Source organism: Tenrec ecaudatus, chromosome 4 (assembly GCF_050624435.1).
Source record: "Tenrec ecaudatus isolate mTenEca1 chromosome 4, mTenEca1.hap1, whole genome shotgun sequence".
NCBI classification, from domain to species: domain Eukaryota; kingdom Metazoa; phylum Chordata; class Mammalia; order Afrosoricida; family Tenrecidae; genus Tenrec; species Tenrec ecaudatus.
The window spans coordinates 22,915,911-22,936,078 of NC_134533.1; the positions used below are offsets into that span (position 1 = coordinate 22,915,911).

Consider the following 20,168-nt stretch of genomic DNA (forward strand, 5'->3'; position numbering starts at 1 on the left):
GACCTGCGAAGTTTGAGGGTTCATCGACCCCCATAACCATATGAGTCAGAAGAAGCCCTTGGATTTGGGACTTACCTCCACAGCTACATGAACTATTTCCTTGAAGTGAATGTCTATATAAGACATATGCTTCACTGGTTGTGCTCTAGCGAACCAGCCCCAAACAGGCAGTGATGTCCAGCTTCTTGCACCTGGGGGCCATATCCGGGGTGCTATAAGGTGTAGATTCATCTCACCAGTTCCACTGAAGATGGTCTCTGGCCAGAGAGACCGGTGACAGTAAAAAGATGTGACAAACACCCAAATACATCGTCTCCTGAGGCCTCATTGACAGCTGATCACTTGCTCTCCTTTGTTTTCCTTCCCCTATTGAGGTACCCTTTCCACATGTCACCTGCAGACTCCAACCCTGGGAAAGAGGGCTTTTCCTTGTCTCTTTGGACCACTGTTTCTCCAGTGTCTGGAAAAGAGGCTGAAACACGGCAGGTATTCGATTCAAAAACAACGGCTGTCAAATGAACAATATCACAGAGAGCATGTGCACAGAGAGCTATGCAGTGATGGTCATCACTACAGTAGCAAATTAGAAACAACCTAAATGTCCGGTGGAAGACTGGTTAAAGAGACGATGGATGATACCTTCAGGACCAAGGGTGTGAGGGACGATGCTGGGAGAGTGGAGGGTGAGTGGGTTGGAAAGGGGGAACTGGTTACAAGGATCCACATGTGACCTCTTCCCTGGGAGATGGACAGCAGAGAAGGGGGGAAGGGAGACTCCGGATAGGGCAAGATATGACAAAATAACGAGGTATAAATTACCAAGGGCACATGAGGGAGGGGGGAAAGGGGAGGGAGGGGAAAAAAAAAAGAGGACCTGATGCAAGGGGCTTAAGTGGAGAGCAAATGCCTTGAGAATGATTGGGGCGGGGAATGTATGGATGTGCTTTATACAATTGATGTATGTATATGTATGGATTGTGGTAAGAGTTGTATGAGTCCCTAATAAAATGTAAAAGAAGAAAAGAGAAAAAAAATGATTAGGGCAAAGACTGTACAGATGTGCTTTATACAATTGATGTATGTATATGTATGAACTGTGAAAAGAATTGTATCAGCCCCAATAAATTGTTAAAATAAATAAATAAATAAATTTAAATTTAAAAAAAAGAAAAATAAAAAAAATAAAAAGAGACGATGGTACAGACAGACAACAGAATACTTTAAGAGATATTAAAATGGTAGCATCGACTTATATTTTGGAGTTGTTTTGAATAACGTCTTATGGTCTTTTTAGTGATGAAGGCTGAGGCAACAGGGAAGGTCCCCACTCATCAGTTTCCACACAAGTTGTTCAATGATCTTGGTTACATTCTGTACATTCTCATGGTTTCTATTCTGGTTGCTGTTTCCACGCATCTAGCTTCCCTTCAGCCTCACATTCTCCTCTTTGTTTTAAAGTAACTATTAACCATTTGGTCTCATAAAGGTTAGAGTGGTTGGTTTTTGAGGGCTAGTCTCCATATGTTATTGGGTGAAAAAGGCAGGACCAACAATGAACCCATCTTATATAGAGAAAAACATTTTAATATAAGCCCCCAGAAAAGTTAACACGCCAAGATCGTTATTATGAAAGATGAGATGTCAGATCATTTTAGCACAATGTCTATCAGTTTATTTTCATTTGCTGATTTTTTACAGTCCTCGTGTGTTACTTGTATAACTAAAAATAGTAAGAGGAAATGAATATGCACATGAGCTTATTTCTTCCCAAATAAGAGTGAGGTGGGGCTAGAAGAGGGGTGAGTGTCAATGATGAATCCACAAAAATTAATTTAGCAGTAATCAAGCTATAGGAAGCGGGGTCCCTGGCCTCTGGGAGTTGGCAGCATGATGGCATCAACTGACAAGACAGATTGTCAAGAAAAGCTGATGCTGAGACTACAGTGGGTTTCAGACCATCTTTAACCCTTTGCTTGCCCCCTTACCTGTGGCCCTGTGGCCTGGGCTGGACAAAGACAAGGCAAGGCAGGGAGGGTATGGCTAGGGGAGTGAGAGAGAGCTCAACAAGGGGAACTGAAACAAAGACCAGGAATGATGCATGAGAGACAACTACATCAACCAGGGGTAAATATGGCTGACAACAACAACAACAAATAAAACCAACTTGACTTTTCCTGGGCACCTACTCTGTACTAGATACTGTGATCAAAGCTTCTGTTTTATGGTGCTACCATGAAATGATAGGGGTGGAGAGAGAATTAATGGATCGATAAACAAAAGCATAGCAGAAAAATCTCAGCTAATGAGAAGTGCTGTTTGTTTCTGCCCCTCATTCATCCAAATATCCCTACTGTCTTACTTCGAAAAGTAAGTGTCAAGGAGGAGAAAAGAGCACACCGAACACCCACATGCCTAATACCACCATGTAACCGTTCCTAATATGTTGCCATTTTTCTTCGTATTTTCCCATCACTGTTGGCATCGTGGAGAAGACCCGGTGGAGGAGCGGGTTACTTACTGAGCTGTTTAATCATCCAGTCGGTGGTCCAAGGGAGAAAGATGAAGCTTTCTCCCATAAAGAGTGACTGTCTCTAAAACCCACTGGGGCAGTTCTACCCTGTCCCATAGGGTCCCTATGAGTCAGAATTGACTTGAGGACAGTGAGTTTGATTGGGGGGTGGGGGTGGGGTAATAAGCCTCTTGGCATTTCATGCCCAAGGGCTTCATTTTGCTTCTTAACCACAACTCTTATCACACCCAGCCGAATGACTAAGGATTCCTTGAGGCACATACAATCAAAGGTCTGGCCATAGGCAAACATACACAGTTGTTCCCCAACTAAGTGTTTTACTCCTGGTTCTACAACATGGAATCCACTGAGCATCTGCACATTGTGCTTGATGTGGAAGAGAACTTTGTATAGCCAGGCTCTGCCAGAACAAAAAACCCAGGTTCTCACTGAGTAGCCTGGTCCCCTCGCATTCACTGATAGGACATGACTATGGGTCAAATCCGTGGTCTTGGAAAAGATGACACCCGATAGGTAAATCAGCCCTGTGCGAAAATCACTATGGCCTCCCACCTCTCACCTTTCTTGTACAAGTAATGAGGTGAGCGGATGTCACGTGAAAAATAGAGGCAGACAAGTTCTCAGATCTGGCTCCCTGACTGTGACATTAGGTGGCCTTGGACAAGTCATTTCACCTCTTGGAGCCTCAATTTCTTCACCGTTGAATAAGGATACTACCCCTTTGTTGTGAGTGTGAAATAAATGAAGGTGCCCATCACAGTAGAAATATCAGAGCTGAAGTGCTAAACCCAGTTTCTTTCCTTCCTGGAGACATAGCTAGACTACATTTCCCAGGATTCCTTGCAGGGAGATGTGGCCTTTTGGTCAAGCTCTGCCCATGGAATGTGAGTTATAAGCATATGCAAGCCACTTCTGGCTTAGTCCGCAAAGCCTTAGGCAGGATCCTACCTGCTGTTCCCGATTTGCACACTGCTTTGGGGTCAGGATAACCCTTCAAATCACTTGCTGAAATCAGCAAAATCCCCATGTGCCTGAATGACTACGTGGAATTGAGCCTCTGCCGCCAATCAGGAACACCTGATCGGGACTCTACACAAGCAAGAAGTCGCCTCTACGGAGTCAGCAGGTGAGGTTTCAGACTGCACCTGTTACAGCAGCTAGCATTGCTTTAATTAACCCAAAGTGCAACATAGATGAAATCACGACATTAAAAGAAAATCTAAAAAGTTAGATTTTAGCCCACCATCAGGAAACCAAACGGAGCAGCATACATCTTTTGGGGGGCGAGGGCGTGTTTACACTGTAATCTTATATTCCATCAATTCAAAGATACTTTCCCCCAATGATTACGCCTCGGAACGAAGCAGAGCGAAGGGATCGATGATTCCATCAGAAATCACGGTCGGGCAGGCGGTGGTGGTGGTGACGTGGGTGTCAGGCCAGCTCGCTCTCCAGCCTGTCCGTCCGCCTGGGCTGTGAGTATTGTTAGTACCGCAGGTGCTGAGTTCCGCGTCCCTGTGCAGCATCTTCCCAAAGATGGCATGCCAATCTGGCCCTGCCATGAGTACTTCCTGTGTACTTGCACAATTCTTTTCCAGATATTTAAAACAATGAGCTGTATAGTATGTGAGTTACTGCCAATAAACTCTTTTAAAGAAAATGGGGAAAAATTATAAAACGACATTAAAAGTTACTGTGTACTAAGACAAAAGGAAGGCCAGGAAAAGAAACTTGTCTCTAAATAAACCTTGAAAACGCTCTTTCAAGCTTTATGCATAAAACTACTGCTGATAAGAAGGCCTGGGTCCCAGATCTTCCGCTGCTCAGGACTGGATCTAATGGTGTGGCTTATAGTTGACAGTCAACTGTCAGTTAATTGGGCAAATGTCAATGACCTTAGCCCAGGAAGGACTAAGTGTAAGTAACAGTGGTATTAATCATTAGCCACTCACCCTTGCTAAATAGGAGCTAAATATGCATCACACACTCTCTGGCCTGTACTTGAATTTTCTCCCTTGTTTTAGGGTAAAAAAGAGACCCCCATCTCAAATATAATTTTTTTTTTTAAGTCTCACTGCCTCTGATTCATGGTAACCATACAAGACAGGGTGGAACTGTGCCTGTGGGCTTCCGAGGTGGCAACTCTTCACGGGAGTAGAAAGCCTCACTTTTCCCCCTGAAGAGGAGCTGGTGGTTTCGAACTGCTGACAAGCAATGTGTAGCCTACTAAGCCAGCAGAGCTCCTCAAAATATAAGTAAAGGAGAACATTGATTACATCTTCAACAGGCAAACACTGGAGCTATAAACTACCTTGACAGTACTCGTGTGAATTTCATTAACCAGAGTCACCAGTTCTGCAGAATTATTCATCAACTTATGGGAATCATTCAGAAAATGTCATTCACCCCAGCTTTGGTCTGACTAACATTGACTCACTCGAATCGAGCGCTAGCCTTCTGTCCTTTGTCTTCCCTCTTTCCCCAAGCCTTGGTTTCAATGTAGACAGGAGTTAAAGTGGAAATAAAGACCCCAAAAGTCAACAGCAAAAAAAAACCAACAGGTTAAACACATGACATCTGGATGAGAGAGACCATTAACCAGAGGTCTAACCAGAGGTCATAATAGTGTCCAAGGACTTTCAGAGACTCGGTGACTAAAAAAGGACATGGGAGGGCAAAGGAAACTGTCACAAAGCATGGCTGGTGGCAGATCCAGACATCACAATTACAGGCAAGACTACAGAAGCGGCACGGGGACTGTGATTGGGACACGTCGGTTACGTTGGACAGAAGCGCTTACAAGATTGATCAGCACCCTGCAGCCATGACAGTCAGGGTGGCAGTCTCCATTAAGGACACACTCAGGCCAGCTCCTGCTTGTCAGGGGCCGGAGGTCATCCACTTTTCAAAGCGCTCTGCCTGAACGCAAGACCTCGCATCTCTACTTCATGGCAGAAGTCACCTTGGAGGCTCAGTTCCCCCGGGGACTCTGCAAATGGGTGTGGGCCTTTTGCTGTTCTCCAGAGCCTGCTGCAAACCAGGTGCCCAGAATTTCACCTCTAATACACATTTAGTCATCATGACCTGTGCAGTGAGTATTCTTACATGTTTGTAGCTGAGAGTTGATTTTGCCTTCTCAGAACTGTGTGTGGCAGAATAGGGTTCGGCTTGGATGCCAGCCGTGTGCAAGCGAGTGACCAGGAGTTTCTTCCATGGAGCTGACGAGCATGTCTCACCCACAGGCCTTTGGGTTGGCAGCCAAGGGCTTAACGGTTTGCCCCCAGTAGGGCAAGCTCTTCTGGAAGATTCCAAACTGTCCTAAGTGCTATGTAGGGAGGGAGCAGCGGGCTGTGTGATGGGATCTCTTTAAGGGATAGCTAACAGGAAGGAATATAATTCAGTCCGGGAAGAGAGAACTCTGAGGCCATGAGGAGACCTGAAAGTTATTAGTAGCCGGCATTTATGGAGTGCCTAGCATGTGCCAGGACTGACTCTACTAACGCACAACTCATGTAATCCTCACAATCACACACACGCGCGCGCACAACTATCATTTAGTGGTGCCATTCGACAGATAAGGAAATCAAGGCAGAGATAGAGGCGTGAGGTAATGAGTTTCAGGTTATGTACCTAAGGGGTGATAAATCTGGGATTTGGATCAGCCGGGTTGGCTCCTGAGCCCGTTCTTTTGGCCCCTTCGCTGTCATCTCTAGCTATGAGAAAGAGTGAGTCACCCCATTTTGCCTGTCAGGGTGGAGGTAAGAGAGCTGGCTAGGAGCAGAGGGTTCTGGGCCAGGTGGCTGGGGCTCCAGGTCCGGCTCTACAAGGAACCAAAGGGCTGCCTTCCTTCTGGTTGTGAGGGTGAACTGAATGAACGCAGGTTGTGCTGAGAGGATCTCAGGGGGCAGTAGGCTTGGCCTGGGGCTGCTAACCACAGTCAAAACCCTTTCCTAGGGAGAAAGGAAGGTTACAGTCTCAGAACCCACAGGGGGCAGTTCTCCCTTTTCCTTAGGGACACCACGAGTTGAAATCAGCTTGATGGCAGTGGGTTTGGGATCTTCTTTTCTTATTTCTCTGGAAAAGGGTGAGACCAGAATCCGGGAGGCAGTAAGCTCTTGGTCAGTACTAGACGACCCTCTCCGGGCAGTGTTCACAGCAATGCTAAGGAGATGGGCGCTCCAAGGGGCTAAGCGGTTTGCCTGAAGAAAGGAATTGGGATGCAAACCGAGTCTGTTCATGCCGAAGCCCTTGCTTTAAGAATGCCTCTACGGAGCTTCCCGTCAAAAATGAGTCAGTGGATTAGGTCTTCCTTCCACAAGATTCCCAGGAAAGAAGAGTCTCAATCCCAATGGGATACTTTATTTTACAACATCAAATCCCATCCAGAAGGAAGGCTCCCTATGACTGCCCATCCGCATTTCATCTGTTTTATGTTAGGGCCATTTCCTTTCTGAGGAGCCTGAGGTTAGATGCAGACTCACATGAGTCAGTTGTCATCCCTTTATCCCTTCCTTACACCGGACTTCTCGTTTCCTCCTCTTAGATGAGACAATTCCAGGACCTTCCCCCCCTCCCAAACAGTCCCACCCAACTTGCTTTTCTTCGAGTTTCATCTCTTGAGCCCTGTACTTCTCCACCCAGGCAGTCTGCCACGGCATGCTGAGGAGACTGTAGCCTTGAGCGGCCTTGTTGGCATGGGGTGACGCGCTGCAGCATTTCCTCATTCCTCACTCCCTTTGGCCAATCTTTGGCCCCACCCCTTACCCGTCGGTTTGTCATACCGTGGTGACGTGGGTGTTGCTGCGATGGTATTTCAAAGGGTCACCCAAAGTGAACAACAGCTTTCAACAGAGCGGCCAGAGGAAGAAGGAATAGGCTATGTATTTCGGAGGAATTAATAGCACCCAAACATTGTCAGATTCTGAGAAACTCATGAAAAGCAGTGGGCGTTGGCAGAGGTAGCGCCAGAAGGCACTCACAATATGACTGAGGAAGAGAGCTGCCTTCTCACAGTAGAGGCAACTATCGTGGCATGGATGGACTAGACCCTTGGGGACCTTCACTTGCTGATAAGGCATGACTCAAAATGAGGGGTGAGGGGAAAGCAAGTCTTAAAGCTGAAAGAACTCAAGGCCTCAAGTAGCAAGGAAATGTTTTGAAAATGATAATGGCAACCTATGTGCAAATGTGCTTGACACAATGGATGGATGGATGGATGAATCGTGATCAGAGCTGTACGAGCCCCCAATAAAATGATTTTTTTAAACCTGAACGAACTAAAGGAAAAATTAGAGACTTGAGTTGCAATATTGAAAGATTCTATGAGCAAAACATGGAATGATACAGGAAGCATTAAAAAAATAAAAGATGGAAAGAATATGGAGTCACTGTACCCAAAAAAGTAGCCAACCCTCGACCATTTCAAGAAGTAGCACATGATCGAGAACCAGTGACACTGAAAGAAGAAGTCCCAACTGCACTGAAAGCCTGCACCACAAACAAGGCTCTGGGAATGCATGGAACAGCAAGTGAAATGTTTCAGAAAGCACGCTCCAGTCTATGCCGTGAAGTTTAGAAGACAGCTATCTGGCCGACTGACCAGGAGAGAGCCTTCTCTGTACCCATTTCAAAGAAAGGTGACCCAATAGAATGCCCAAATTATAGACCAAGATCATGACAATCACATGCAAATAAAATTTGCAAAGCTCACTCAACAACAGTTGCAACCCTACTTTGACAGGGAGCAGCCAGAGGTTGAATTCAGAAGAGGATGTGGGACAAGGATATCATGGCTGATGTCAGATGGATCTTGGGTGAAAGCCGAGAATACCAGAAAGATATTTCCTTGTGTTTCATTGGCTATGCAAAGGCTTTCAGCTGAGTGGACCATAACAAACTATGGATGATCTTTACAAGAATAAGAACTCCAGACACTTCATTGTGCTCATGCAGAACCTGTACATCGATCAAGAGGCAGCTGTGTGAACAGAACAAGGAAATAATGCTGCATGGTTTAAAACCAGGAATGGTATGCGTCAGGATTGTATTGTCTCCTCATAGTTATTCCATCTGTATGCTGAGCAAATAATCCAAGAAGCTGGTTTCTATGAAGAAGAAGAATGTGGTAACCAGATTGAAGGAAGGCTCATTAACAAGCTGTGATGTGCAGATGACACAACCTTGTTTGCTGAAAGTGTGGAGGACTTGAAGCACTTGCTAATGAAAATCAAGGAGTGGAGCATTCAGTATGGATTACAACTCAATGTAAAGAAATCCCAAATGCACACAACTGGACCACTTGGTAAGCCATGATAAACTAGGAAACGATTTGAACTTGTCAAGAACGTTGCCTTTCTTGGATCCACAATTAATGGAAGCAGCAGTCAAGAGATTAAATGATGGGTCGCATTGAGCAAATCTGCGGCATAAGACCTCTTTAAAATGTTGGAAAGCAAGGATATTATTTTGAGGACTAAGGTGCGCCGGACCCAAGCCATGGTATTTTGAATTGCTTCAGATGCATGTGAAAGCTGGACATAAAGAAACATACAACTTTCCTATAGTTCTTAAATGCTGCCTCCCCCCACACACACACCCTGCTATCATGATCCCAGTTCTACTTTACAAATCCGGCTAGACTAGAGCATGCACAATGGTACAGATAGGAACTGGAAACACAGGGAATCCAGGACAGATGATCCCTTCAGGACCAGTGGTGAGAGTGGCAAAACCTGGAGGAGAGCGAAGGTGGGGTAGAAAGGGGGAACCGATTACAAGGATCTACAGCTAAACCCCTCCCTGGGGGACCAACAACAGAAAAGTGGGCAAAGAGAGATGTCAGACAGTGCAAGACATGACAAAATAATAATAATTTTTTAATTATCAAGGGTTCATGAGGGAGGGGGTAGTGGGAAGGAAAGGGGGGAGATGAGGAGCTGATATCAAGGGCTTAAGTAGAAAGCATATGTTCTGAGAATGATGATGACAACAAATGTACAGATGTGCTTGACACAATGGATGGATGGATTATGATAAGAGTCGTACGAGCCCCCAATAAAATGATTTTTTAAGAAAGAAAGTTGGACTCAAATAAGGAAAACTGGGGAAGAATCGATGCATTTGAATGATGGGGTTGGTAAAGAATATTGAAAGTACCATGGACTGCCAAAAGAACAAGCAGATCTGTCTTGGAAGAAGGACAGCCAGCATGCTCCTTCGAGGCCAGGATGGTGAGACTTGGTCTCCCGGACTTGAGCGTGCTGTCAGGGGAGACCTGTGCCTGGAGAAGGACATTGTGCTCGGTAGAGGGAGAGAGAAAGACCCTTGAAGGGATGAATTGACACCCTGGCTGTAACAGTGGGCTCAAACACAAGAACAACTGTGAGGGCCGTGGAGGACTGAGCAACACAACACGTCTCTCTGAGGAAGGGCCGACTGGTGGTGCCTAACAGCACCACTCTGTGATCTAACGGGGAGAAGAGGCCATAGAAAGGGTAAGGGCCTGGCGATGAGGCTAGATTGGGGGGTAGATTCCTGATAGGGCCCTCACGCACACCCTCTCTCTCACAAACACAGGTTTCAGAGGTTGAGGAGGATGAGAAAGCCTAGCAGACATTCATTGTCAAAACTGGGAAATCCCTGAATAGTGCAAACGGGGAAGTACTCGACCACTGACTGAAATGTTGGCAGTTCCAACACACCCAAAGGTACCTCTGAATAAACCCCCGGCAATCTTCTCCCAGAAGGTCACAGCGTTTTAGACCCCATGGAGAGCGGTTCTGTTATGCAATGGGCTGGTCACCAGGAGTCCGAGTCCCCTGGAGGCTTGGCTTGACTTTGGCCAAGAGGTGAAACCTAGGCCGAAGGAGGTAAAAGTCAGACTCTTTGGTTACAAAGAATGGACACTTATCTCAAAGCAAAGGGGGAAAAGAGAGGCATGAACTGCTTACATTACTCGGAAAGCCAGGGCTGATGCTGCTTTCCAGGGCCACTGGAGCTAGAGATTCAAATAAGACTCCCCTTCTCTCGGTCAAGTTCTGACTCCCTGCCCTGCAGCACTTCCCTCTGTGTCTGTTCACTCTTGCGCCTGGAGGCAGGCTTTCTCCAAAGAGTAGTTGCCGACACCTCTAGATCCGTCTCCTTTCCACCTCAAAGAACAGTAGCCAAGGGACTGGGGATAAGTTGAGGGGAAGAGATGGGGGCGGGGTGAGGGGGGGGCGGAGAAGCCAGGGCTTTCCCCCTTTTGTCAAAAGCTTTCTCAGCAATGCCAGAGTGGGTTTCCGGTGAAGTCTTATTAGCCCAAAGGGGGTCACGTGGCTACCCGAGCTGTTAGGCCGGTTAAGAAAGTCGGAAGTAGTGTTGTCTGTGTTGGGCTTAAACGCATCATGACTCAATACCTGAGGTTGCCATAAGGTTACCCTGAATAACACCGATGTTTCGTCAGCCAGGAAGAACGGGGGGTGGGGAGTGTTTGGCGGGGAGCGGGAGTAATAGACTGGAAAGGCAACTAATAACACCTGTTACATGAAGGCGCCTTGGTGGCACTGTGGTTAAGCGCTCGGCGTCTCACGTCAAGGTTGGCACTTCAGACCCACTGGCCACTCCATAGGACAGAGGTGTGGCAGTCTCCTTCTGTAGCGAGTGGTACGTGTGGAAGCCCCGTGGGGCTGTTCTACTCCGTCCTACGGGCCGCTGTGAGTTGGAAATGACTCAACAGCAGTGGGTTTATCTGCAGAAGGTTTTGTAAAGCGATGTCACATGATCCTAGAATAGGAATGAGGGTGAGAAGTTTGCGGGAAAGAAGAGGAAGAGCTAGATAACCCCCCCGCCAAAAAAAAGAGTACATTAGAATTGAGGAGGGAGCTCATGAGAGCCTGGGAGAGGGAAGAGACTCAGAGGACCCGGGTGTGGCTAGAAGGAGCGGCCAGCCCACAGTGGATGGATAGCAGGGCTTTCCCCTGGAGAATGCATTGGGGGTGGGGGTGGGGGGTTCTGCTGTTGTTTCTTAGGTTCTCTCTCTCTTTCTCTGGCAAACATTTTTATGAAAATAATATACATAATACAGTTTCCGATTTAACATTTTCCAGGGGGATATCAATGGCATTAACCATCTTGGGCAACGACCATCCCTCGTATCTGTTGCCAACTACTCCTGCACCATAAACAGAAGCTCTGTTTCCTAAACAAGGACTCCCTCCTTCCCTTGCCTTCCCCCATCCCCCAAGCCCAAACCCAACCTGCTGCCTTGAGTCAACTCAGAGTCATAATGACTCCATCTGGGCTTTCGGAGGCGATGAATCGTTACAGAAGCAGAAAGGTGAGCCTTTCTCCCAAGGAGTGACTGGTGGGTGTCAACCATGGACTTGACAGTTAGCAGCCCAATGTGTGTAGTAGGTTATGCATTGGGCTCTAACCACAAGATCAGCCGTTCGAGACCACCAGCTGCTTTCTACTCCCACAATGAGATACAGTCTCAGAAACCCACAAGGGAAGTTCTACTCTGTCCTATAGGGTCATTCTGAGTCTAAATCAACTCAATAGCAGTTAGTGAGAACCCACCAGTGCTTCATTCTCCTGTCCATGGTAAGCACCAATAAACTTTGGTCTCTATCTATACATTTGCCTAGTTGAGATATTTTCTATCTATAAGTGGGTATAATGGATTAAATTGTGTCACCCCAAAATGTACTTTGAACATTCTAACCCCTACCTGTGAATGTAATCCCACTTGGGAATAGATTTTCCTTTGGTATGTTAATGAACCAATGTCATGATGTGGTGTGTTTTAAAGCAGTCACCTTGGAGATTAGATATAGATTAGGAAGAGAAGCATCTAGCAAGAGATAGTTAGAAAAAAGACAAGGACCTTCTCTGGAGCCAGGGTCCACAATTAGGTCTCCTAGTCTCCTCGACCTCACTGCACTGAGTCTGTTCTGACTCAGAGTAAGCCCCATGGCTTTCTGAGACTGTCACTCTTTATGGGAGTAGAAAGCTCCCTCCTGTCTTTCTCCCTTGGAGCAGTTGGTGGTTTCCGACTGCTGACTTTGAGGTTAATGGCCCAGTGCCAAAAAGGTGACATCATGATGAATGGAGAAACGTTGCCAAGGGACTTGTCTTGCTTGAAGAGATCGAAGACTGTGCTGCATTGGGTGGGTCTCCTGCATAAGATCTCTTGAAAGTGTTGGGAAGCAAAGAGGTTACTCGGAGGACTAAGGCGCACCCGGCCCAAGCCATGGTATTTTCAGTCACCTCCTAAGCAGGTGAAGGTCAAACAATGAATGGAGAAGCCTGAAGAAGAATTGAAGTATGGTTCTGGTGAAGACTATGGAGCACACAAGAACAAACAAGTCTGTCATGGAGGAAGTGCAGCTAGGGTGCCCTTTGGAGGCAGGGTGGCGAGACTTCTTCTCACATATTGTGGACATGTAGTCAGGAGAGACCAGTCCCTGGGGAAAGGACGTCAGAAGGACATCATCCTTGGTGGAGTGGACGGGCCCTGTGAAAGTTACATCATCTGGTGTCACCTTGCAAAGGGGTGGAGTCTCACCTGTCAATCAGATCACAGCTTGACGACCTCATTTGGGAGGCACAAACGGAGATAATAGCTCGCTGGAGGATAGATACACCCTCACTCCCTGTGAGACATTCCTGCTCACAGGACACACGGAGCTACGCTACAGTCCTGGAGCTGGAGGAGCCACGTGGAGATCCCTGCCAGTATTGAGATGGTTTCAATGCCACTGGATCCACAGGACTTTCGGCACACTGACCTGTGATCTTCCTGCATTTGGTGTCATTGCATGTGTTGCGTGAGTCTGAAGAGGAATTTATAGATTGGTATCGGACATATGGACTTGGTCTGGACTGGGCTGGGATGTTTTCTCAAAACGCAATTACTCTTTGGAGCTCTTTCTTATACACATATGAGTGTGTATGAATTTGTTTCTCTGGTCTACCCGGACTAACACAGGCAGCAGATGGGTTGGCACCTACCGACAAGACTCCTAAACTGTGAGAAAATAAATGCCCATTCTATTGTACAAGGCAATTTTTTAATAAAAACATTATCTTTCAATTCCATTTTTCCATGAGCCTTCTGAAGCCCCCTCACATTTCTGTTCTGTGGAATTATGTTCCAGCAGCACTGAGACGCTAAGGCGGTAGAAGCACAGTAGTGATCCTTCTGTGATGAACTTACGTCACTGAGCAGCTTTCCCAGGCTCATCCGTCCACGCTGCAGCACGTGTCAGGAGTCCTTTCTCTCAGTGAGGGAGTTATCATCCAAGGGATCCTGTGCCACATCTTGTTCTTCCACTCACCTGTTCATGGACACTTGGGTTGGTTCCAAGTGTCTTTTGACTACTGGTTTTTAGTTAAATAAAATGTGGTTTTCCTCTACGGATCATCTGCAGTTTTTGTCTTAGGATATTCTGGAATAAAAGTCCTTGGTGGGCAAGGAGGGAAGGAGAAGTCTCCTCTCTGGAGTCCAGGTTCTTTCTAAGGTTTTTGTTCAATCCCCACTGTTCACATTCTAAGACAACCCTCAAGCAAATCGACAGAGCGACAGCACTAGGGCATCGAGAAGAAACCTCAAAAATTGCCAGTGGATCCCTGTAAATTCAAGTCCAGGCTCCACAAGCTGCCCCTCCCCTCAGCCTTGTCTTCCACTCATCTCCTCCCCGTCCTTGGGCCAGCCTCTCACAGCCCTTCCCACCAAGACCCAACCGACGGCTGTTCGGGAGATTCCAACTCAACAGTGACTCATGTGTGGTAGACTAGAACGACACTCTTGGCAGTGGCTGCGATCTTATGACGGGACCACCAGGCCTTTCTCTTCAAACCTCCTAAAACCCAGCCTGCACTTCCCACCTTCAGGCTTTGACTTCACTGTCCTCTCATCTTTTTGTCACTGCGCCTCCACTTTCCCTACCTGTAAAATGGGAAGGGCGTCCCTGCTAGAATGGGGTGAGGGTTATTCAGAGGAGCTAAGAGGTGTTATCTGGCACAGAGGAAGTGATCGGTAGGCATTGTGTCTTCTTTCTGCCCTTCATTCATGCCTGTTTTGAAGTCTCAGCAAGCTTGGTGTGTGCATGATCATGCGTGATTGATCCCTACTGGGCTTGCATACATGGCTAGCGTGTGCATATGGCGAGGCCCAGCTCCCCTGGGCATGTGGCTCACCTTTGTCTCAGCATGCTAAATGCACACCTGGGCGTGCGTAGTTCAACCTGAGTTGGAAGACAGTCACCTGACCAGACCCGCCTGGCCAGGCCCTGTGTCAGCTGATCATCTCCCAGCCTCCAAGAACCCTTGGTGCAGCGGTTCTCAACCTGTGGGTCCCTTTGGGGGTCAACCGACCCTTTCACAGGGGTCTCCTAATTCATAACAGCAGCAAAATGACAGTGATGAAGTAGCCACAAAAATAATTTTATGGTTGGGGGTCACCACCACCTGAAGAACAGTAAGAAAGGGTCGGGCCTTAGGAAGGTGGAAAACCACTGCCTTGGTGGATTTGAGGACTAAGGTCTGGTTGTGAACTTTGACCCTTTCTGGACACATTCTGCCCACCCAGGACATGATAGAAAACGCAGGGCTAGGCTGAGCTGAAAGCCAACCTCCCAGCTGTTTCCTCCTTCTGCTGTGGTGGGGGCACATTGGGAAACGGAGCCCACCCACAATTTCACAACGGCGCTGTTGGGACAGTCATGCCAGTGTGTCCACTGATGGTATGCGGTTCAGGCTGTCGCCAGGCCTCTCCCCCAAAAGGCAGGGACCTGCTGCGGTGAGTTAGTAAGGACTGTGTGCCCCTCACTGCTGGACCCTCTGGCAGTGAGTCAGCAGGAAGCCGGCCAAGGGTCTGAGTCACGCCCTCCCTGACCACCACATCCAGGCTTTTCCTCCAGAGCTGAGCACTCGAACTCCAGCCTCGAGCTGGTGGTAGAAGATCTTAGGTATCTGGGTGGACCAGGCCAGTTAGAATAATTCCTCACCTTGGAATGAAAGACCTGAATTCAGAAGGAACTCTGGTGGGGTCATGAGTTAGGTGTTGGGCTGCGAACCTCAACAGTAGCAGTTCCGATGGACTTGCTGCTGCTCAGGAGAGAGAGAAGTCCCTTGACCAAGATGTACAGCCGTGGCAATTCTTCCCTGCCCTCTCGGGTCCCTGTGAGTCAGCAGTGACTCCGGTGGCAGTGAGTTTTGAGTTTGCTTGGGTTAGAAGCCTCTGACTTTTATACGGCTGGGAGCACCTGGCTTAGCCTTTCTGGCCACAGTCTGTCCACCTGTGAATGGGAACCATAACGTTCTCCCTGCAGAGGACTGAGAGAGCATGGTATCCCGCTAGGGCTCTTCTCATTCACCAGGCCTGGTCTGCCCTCAGGGCCTTTGCACTTGACAGTGGGAATCACCTCCCTGATGGCAGTGGGTGAACTGTTTTTGCCTCCAGGTGCTCACATAGTCACTTTCCTTGGGTATTTATTAAATATTCACCCTCGCTGGTGGGATCGCAGAATGATACAAGCACTATGAAAACAGCACAGCGCTTCCTTAAATAAATGCAAATACCATCTGATGCTGCCATCTCTCTACTTGGTATACATCCACAAGAAATAACGAACACAACACAAACAGCCATATGCACATCCAGGCCTATCGCAGCAATTTCTAAATAACTAAAAGAAATAAACAATCAGAAATCCCATCTGCAGAGGAAAGGATACACAAACTCGGATCCATACACACAATGGTATCTTACGCATCCTTAAAAAAAATGACGCGTCTATCAAATGTCTCACGACATGGGCAAACTTGGAGAACATTATGCTCAGCAAACTTAGTCAGTGTTATAAAGATTAATATTTCATGTTGCCATTATCATAAAAGAAAAAAATTGTTTTCACACCGAAGACAAGACTTGAAGCCAATGATGAGGTTGGGGGCAGGTGATGTGGACGAAAGGGCTGAGAAAGTAAGGAAGAAGGAGAGGGGTAGGAAAAGGAAATAAAGGAGGAAAAGAAGAAAGAAGGAGTTTAGTAGGAAAGTCTCATTGTTTTGAAATGAGGAGCTCTATGTTTTTCTCTGTGTGTGCTGTCCCACAAATACAAGGGGGAAACCAATCATCAATCTAGCTATTTTTTTTAAGAGAGAGGGGTCTCTTCCAGCACCAGCTGTCCTTTGATATCTCCCTCCAGGAAAGCTCACCAACACACACACACACACACACACACACACACACAGACACCACCTCTGAGCCCATTACCACCCAGCCCCCTCAAAACCAAACAGGCTGTAATCTTTATGGCTGCTCATGACCTGGCCTTTCTTCCACCAGGCTCCTGGGTAGGACCTAACCACGTAGAACTGAGTACTTAACCATCAGGCCGCCAGGGCTCCATTAAGTAAGTATTCCTTGACTGTCAGTTGAGTGGAAGGCAGCAGAGAGGCCCTCTCTTGCCTTCCCCCTTCTCCTCCATCTGGAACAGGAGCGAGTTCTACACTCACTCCCCGTCCCTCCCCCAGCCCCGTGGGGTCTTGTGCAATGGCAGGGCTGGGGGCGTCTCCAACAATGATTGACACTACAGTCTTTGACCTCTAAGCCTTACGTGGATCAGAGGGCAATGAGAAAATTCCAGAAGTCCAGAGGGGGCTCCGAGGGCAGACTGGCTGCTGACCTACTGTGTGTCCTGAGGCACGTAGTAACATCCCTGTGGGTTTGGGAAGGAAAGGAGGAAACCCACATTCAATGCAGGCTACTGGGCTTTTAGGCGCGCATGCAGATTTGGGGCTCATTTGATCTGGAAAATGAAAGGGTTGAGCTATGTAATTTCTGAGTGTCCTTCTGGGAAAGGTTTCAGGAGTTGCTTTCAAAACGACTCCAGTCCTCAGCAATGCCACAGAGGGAGCACGGAAATAGAGACGGCTGAGCTGGGTCAGAGTCTCTGGTCTGTTGCTCCCCTGCTGAGTTTGGGCAAGTCCCACAGGTACCCTGAGCCTCCCTTTGCTCGTCTATAAAGTGGAAGAGGAAAAGGGTGGGGACACTGAAGAGCCAAGAGCTGTGCTTCACACACAATAGCACTTGACCCATCGGGGTGCCTACTCCCGCCCCAAGCAAGTGAAGGGTGACCTAAGGAAGACTGTGCAAATTCCTTATGCTAACTCCTTGGGTTTGGTTTTTGAGAAGGAAGCAGGAAGTGGCCTTTTTAATGCTGATAGCCCAAGTTTCATTTCTGCTGCCCAGGGTCAGAGCCGCGGGGTGTCCACTGGTCACCCACACCGACTCCAGCAAAACCAGCCCTGCTGCCCCCGGACAAAGACATCTCTTTAAAAGCCGAAAAAAACGCAGGTGACACTGTGCTTAGTGCCCCCCAAAATCTAGGTCACTTTATCTTAAGGATACTCCCCCACCCTCACCCCCCGGGCCACCTGCAATGGTTAGCCTTTTGTGTCCATGTGGCTGGTCTCTAGTGCTCAGTTGTCTGGACAAACACTAGTCCAGATGGGGATGGAAAGCTATTTCGTAGAGGAGATCAGCATTTGCACTTGGTTGACTTGAAAGATCACCCACCCTTGGCAGTACGGGGTGTCTTCTAATCAACTGAAGGCCTTAAAGCAAAGTCCGAGATTTCCAGAGAAGAAGGAGTTGGCCTTACAATGGGAACATTGAAACCCTCCTGGAATTTCCAATCTGTCTCTTACTTGCCCTGCTGCGTTTGGATTTGGTGGGCCCCACAATCATATGAGCCATGATCTTCTAATGAATGTTTCTCCATACTTACCTGACAGGGGAGATACCATGATCACAAAGGTGGTTTTCCCAGGGCGAGGCCCACCCATTGCACTCCGGGTGTGCTGACCCCTGCGATTTCCCCAAATGTGGGAAACGACTGCATAATTTGTGGTAGTGGGGGACTGCGTTCGGGCTCTCCCCTGAAAATAATAATAATAATAATAATGTTTCTCCATCTATCTCTCTATAGAGATACCTAGCTATATAGAGATATAGATAGATACCTGTTTCTATCTATCTAATATGCTGGTGATCCATTTCTCTGGAAAGCCCCAACTATAATACCCCTACCCAACCCTTCTCCTACCTCTAGCAAGTCCCCATTTCTTTTTTCTATGTCATTTTTCTCCATAGCACTTGTCACCACAGAAACACACGCAGCATAAGGCTGTCCCTCTGTCGTCTATCCAAGGATGGCGGAGGCAGCGGGGTGGTTATGTGTTGGGCAGCTAACTGCAAGGTCGGCTGTTTCAATCCGTGGGAGAAAGATGAGGCTTTCTAGCCTTGTCAACAGAGTCACTTACGGAAATCCCCAGGGCCAGTTATCCTCTGCCCTAGGAGTGGGAATCGGCTCGATGGCAGCGAATGTTTGAGAGTTTCTCCTTTCCCCAACCATCCCACTGTGAGGGTAGGTATCCTAGGTGTCTCTCCAGGGCTGACAACAGGACTTGCGTCCTGGTGGAGGTGGTTGTGGTGCTGCTGGTGGTTGTGGTGGTGCTGGTGCTGGTGGTGGTGGTGGTGGTGCTGGTGGTAATGTGCCATTCAGGAGGCTGTGACTCATCGGCCCATGGGGACTCTTCTGAGATCTGCCTCAGCAGTGCAGTGATTAAACCCTTCCAGCATTCCTAACGGAATGGCTGGCAGTCCAACCCACTAGCCACTCCACGGGAGAAAGATGGACAGTCTCCGAAAGCCCCAAATAGGCAGCTCTACGCTGTGTTAGAAGTTTGCTTTGAGTCAGAATCAAGTCAATAGCGGTGGGGCTGAGTTTCTGTTGTTGCTGCTGTTTCTGAGCCGGAAGCAGCCGCGGTGGGTTCCCGGTGTCCCCGTGACACCGTCTGAGCCATGTTCTAAGGCAATGTGGAGGATGTGTTGTCAGAAGCACAGGAGAGGAGGAGAGATCCAAAGCGTCCCGGGGAGCAGTGACTTGATCTGGGAGACAGCAGTGCACATGGAGGAAGAAGAGGGAGTTCTGGAAACAGCAAACAAGATCTGCCCAGGGGCTCATTGGGGGAGGCACAGGGTCCTGAGAGCCCTAGGTGGGCAGAAACAGTTTGGACTCAACTGCTAACTGAAAGGTTGTCAGTTCAAGCCCGCCCAGCAGAAAGAAGACAAGACCTGTGGAGCAGTTCTGCTCTGTCCCACCGGCTCGGCTCACACCAACCCTGGGGTCCTGAGGCCAGCAGTCACCAAGATTTGAGATTCAGTGTCCTCCCCAGTAAGACTTCTTTCTTGGAACGTTTGCTCTCTGCCTCTGTCCTTTCCTCTCGGGTTTCCCATGACCACCTTGACATCGACCCACTTTCATAAGCTGCTCACCCTCCCCCCACCCATTGGGTGCAGCTTTTCATTTCTGCTGAAAGAGCCTGGAGGTGTCTTGGCTACGTGAGGGGCCCTGAACCGGAATGTGAGCCATTGAGAACCACCAGCCTCTCTGTAGGGGAAATGAGGCTCTCTGCTCTCATCAACAGTTAGTCTCCGAACCCCACGGGAGCAGGTCTACCCTGTTCTAGAGTGCGCTGAGTGTCAGAATCGGCTCGATGGCAGTGAGTTTTCCTTTTCTGCTGTCTCCAGCCCCCAGAATCCCTAGTGCAGTGTTTGGGTGCCTCCCCATCAGTGGGCACCGCGACTGGT

General features: G+C 48.1%; 1 non-coding gene across 1 annotated transcript; it reads left to right on the forward strand.

The window, feature by feature from the left end:
- Positions 1 to 18,295: 18,295 nt before the first annotated feature.
- On the forward strand, positions 18,296 to 18,457 carry LOC142447663 (U1 spliceosomal RNA). The gene has a single exon (XR_012784327.1). It is a non-coding gene; the product is annotated as a U1 spliceosomal RNA (small nuclear RNA).
- Positions 18,458 to 20,168: the final 1,711 nt, after the last annotated feature.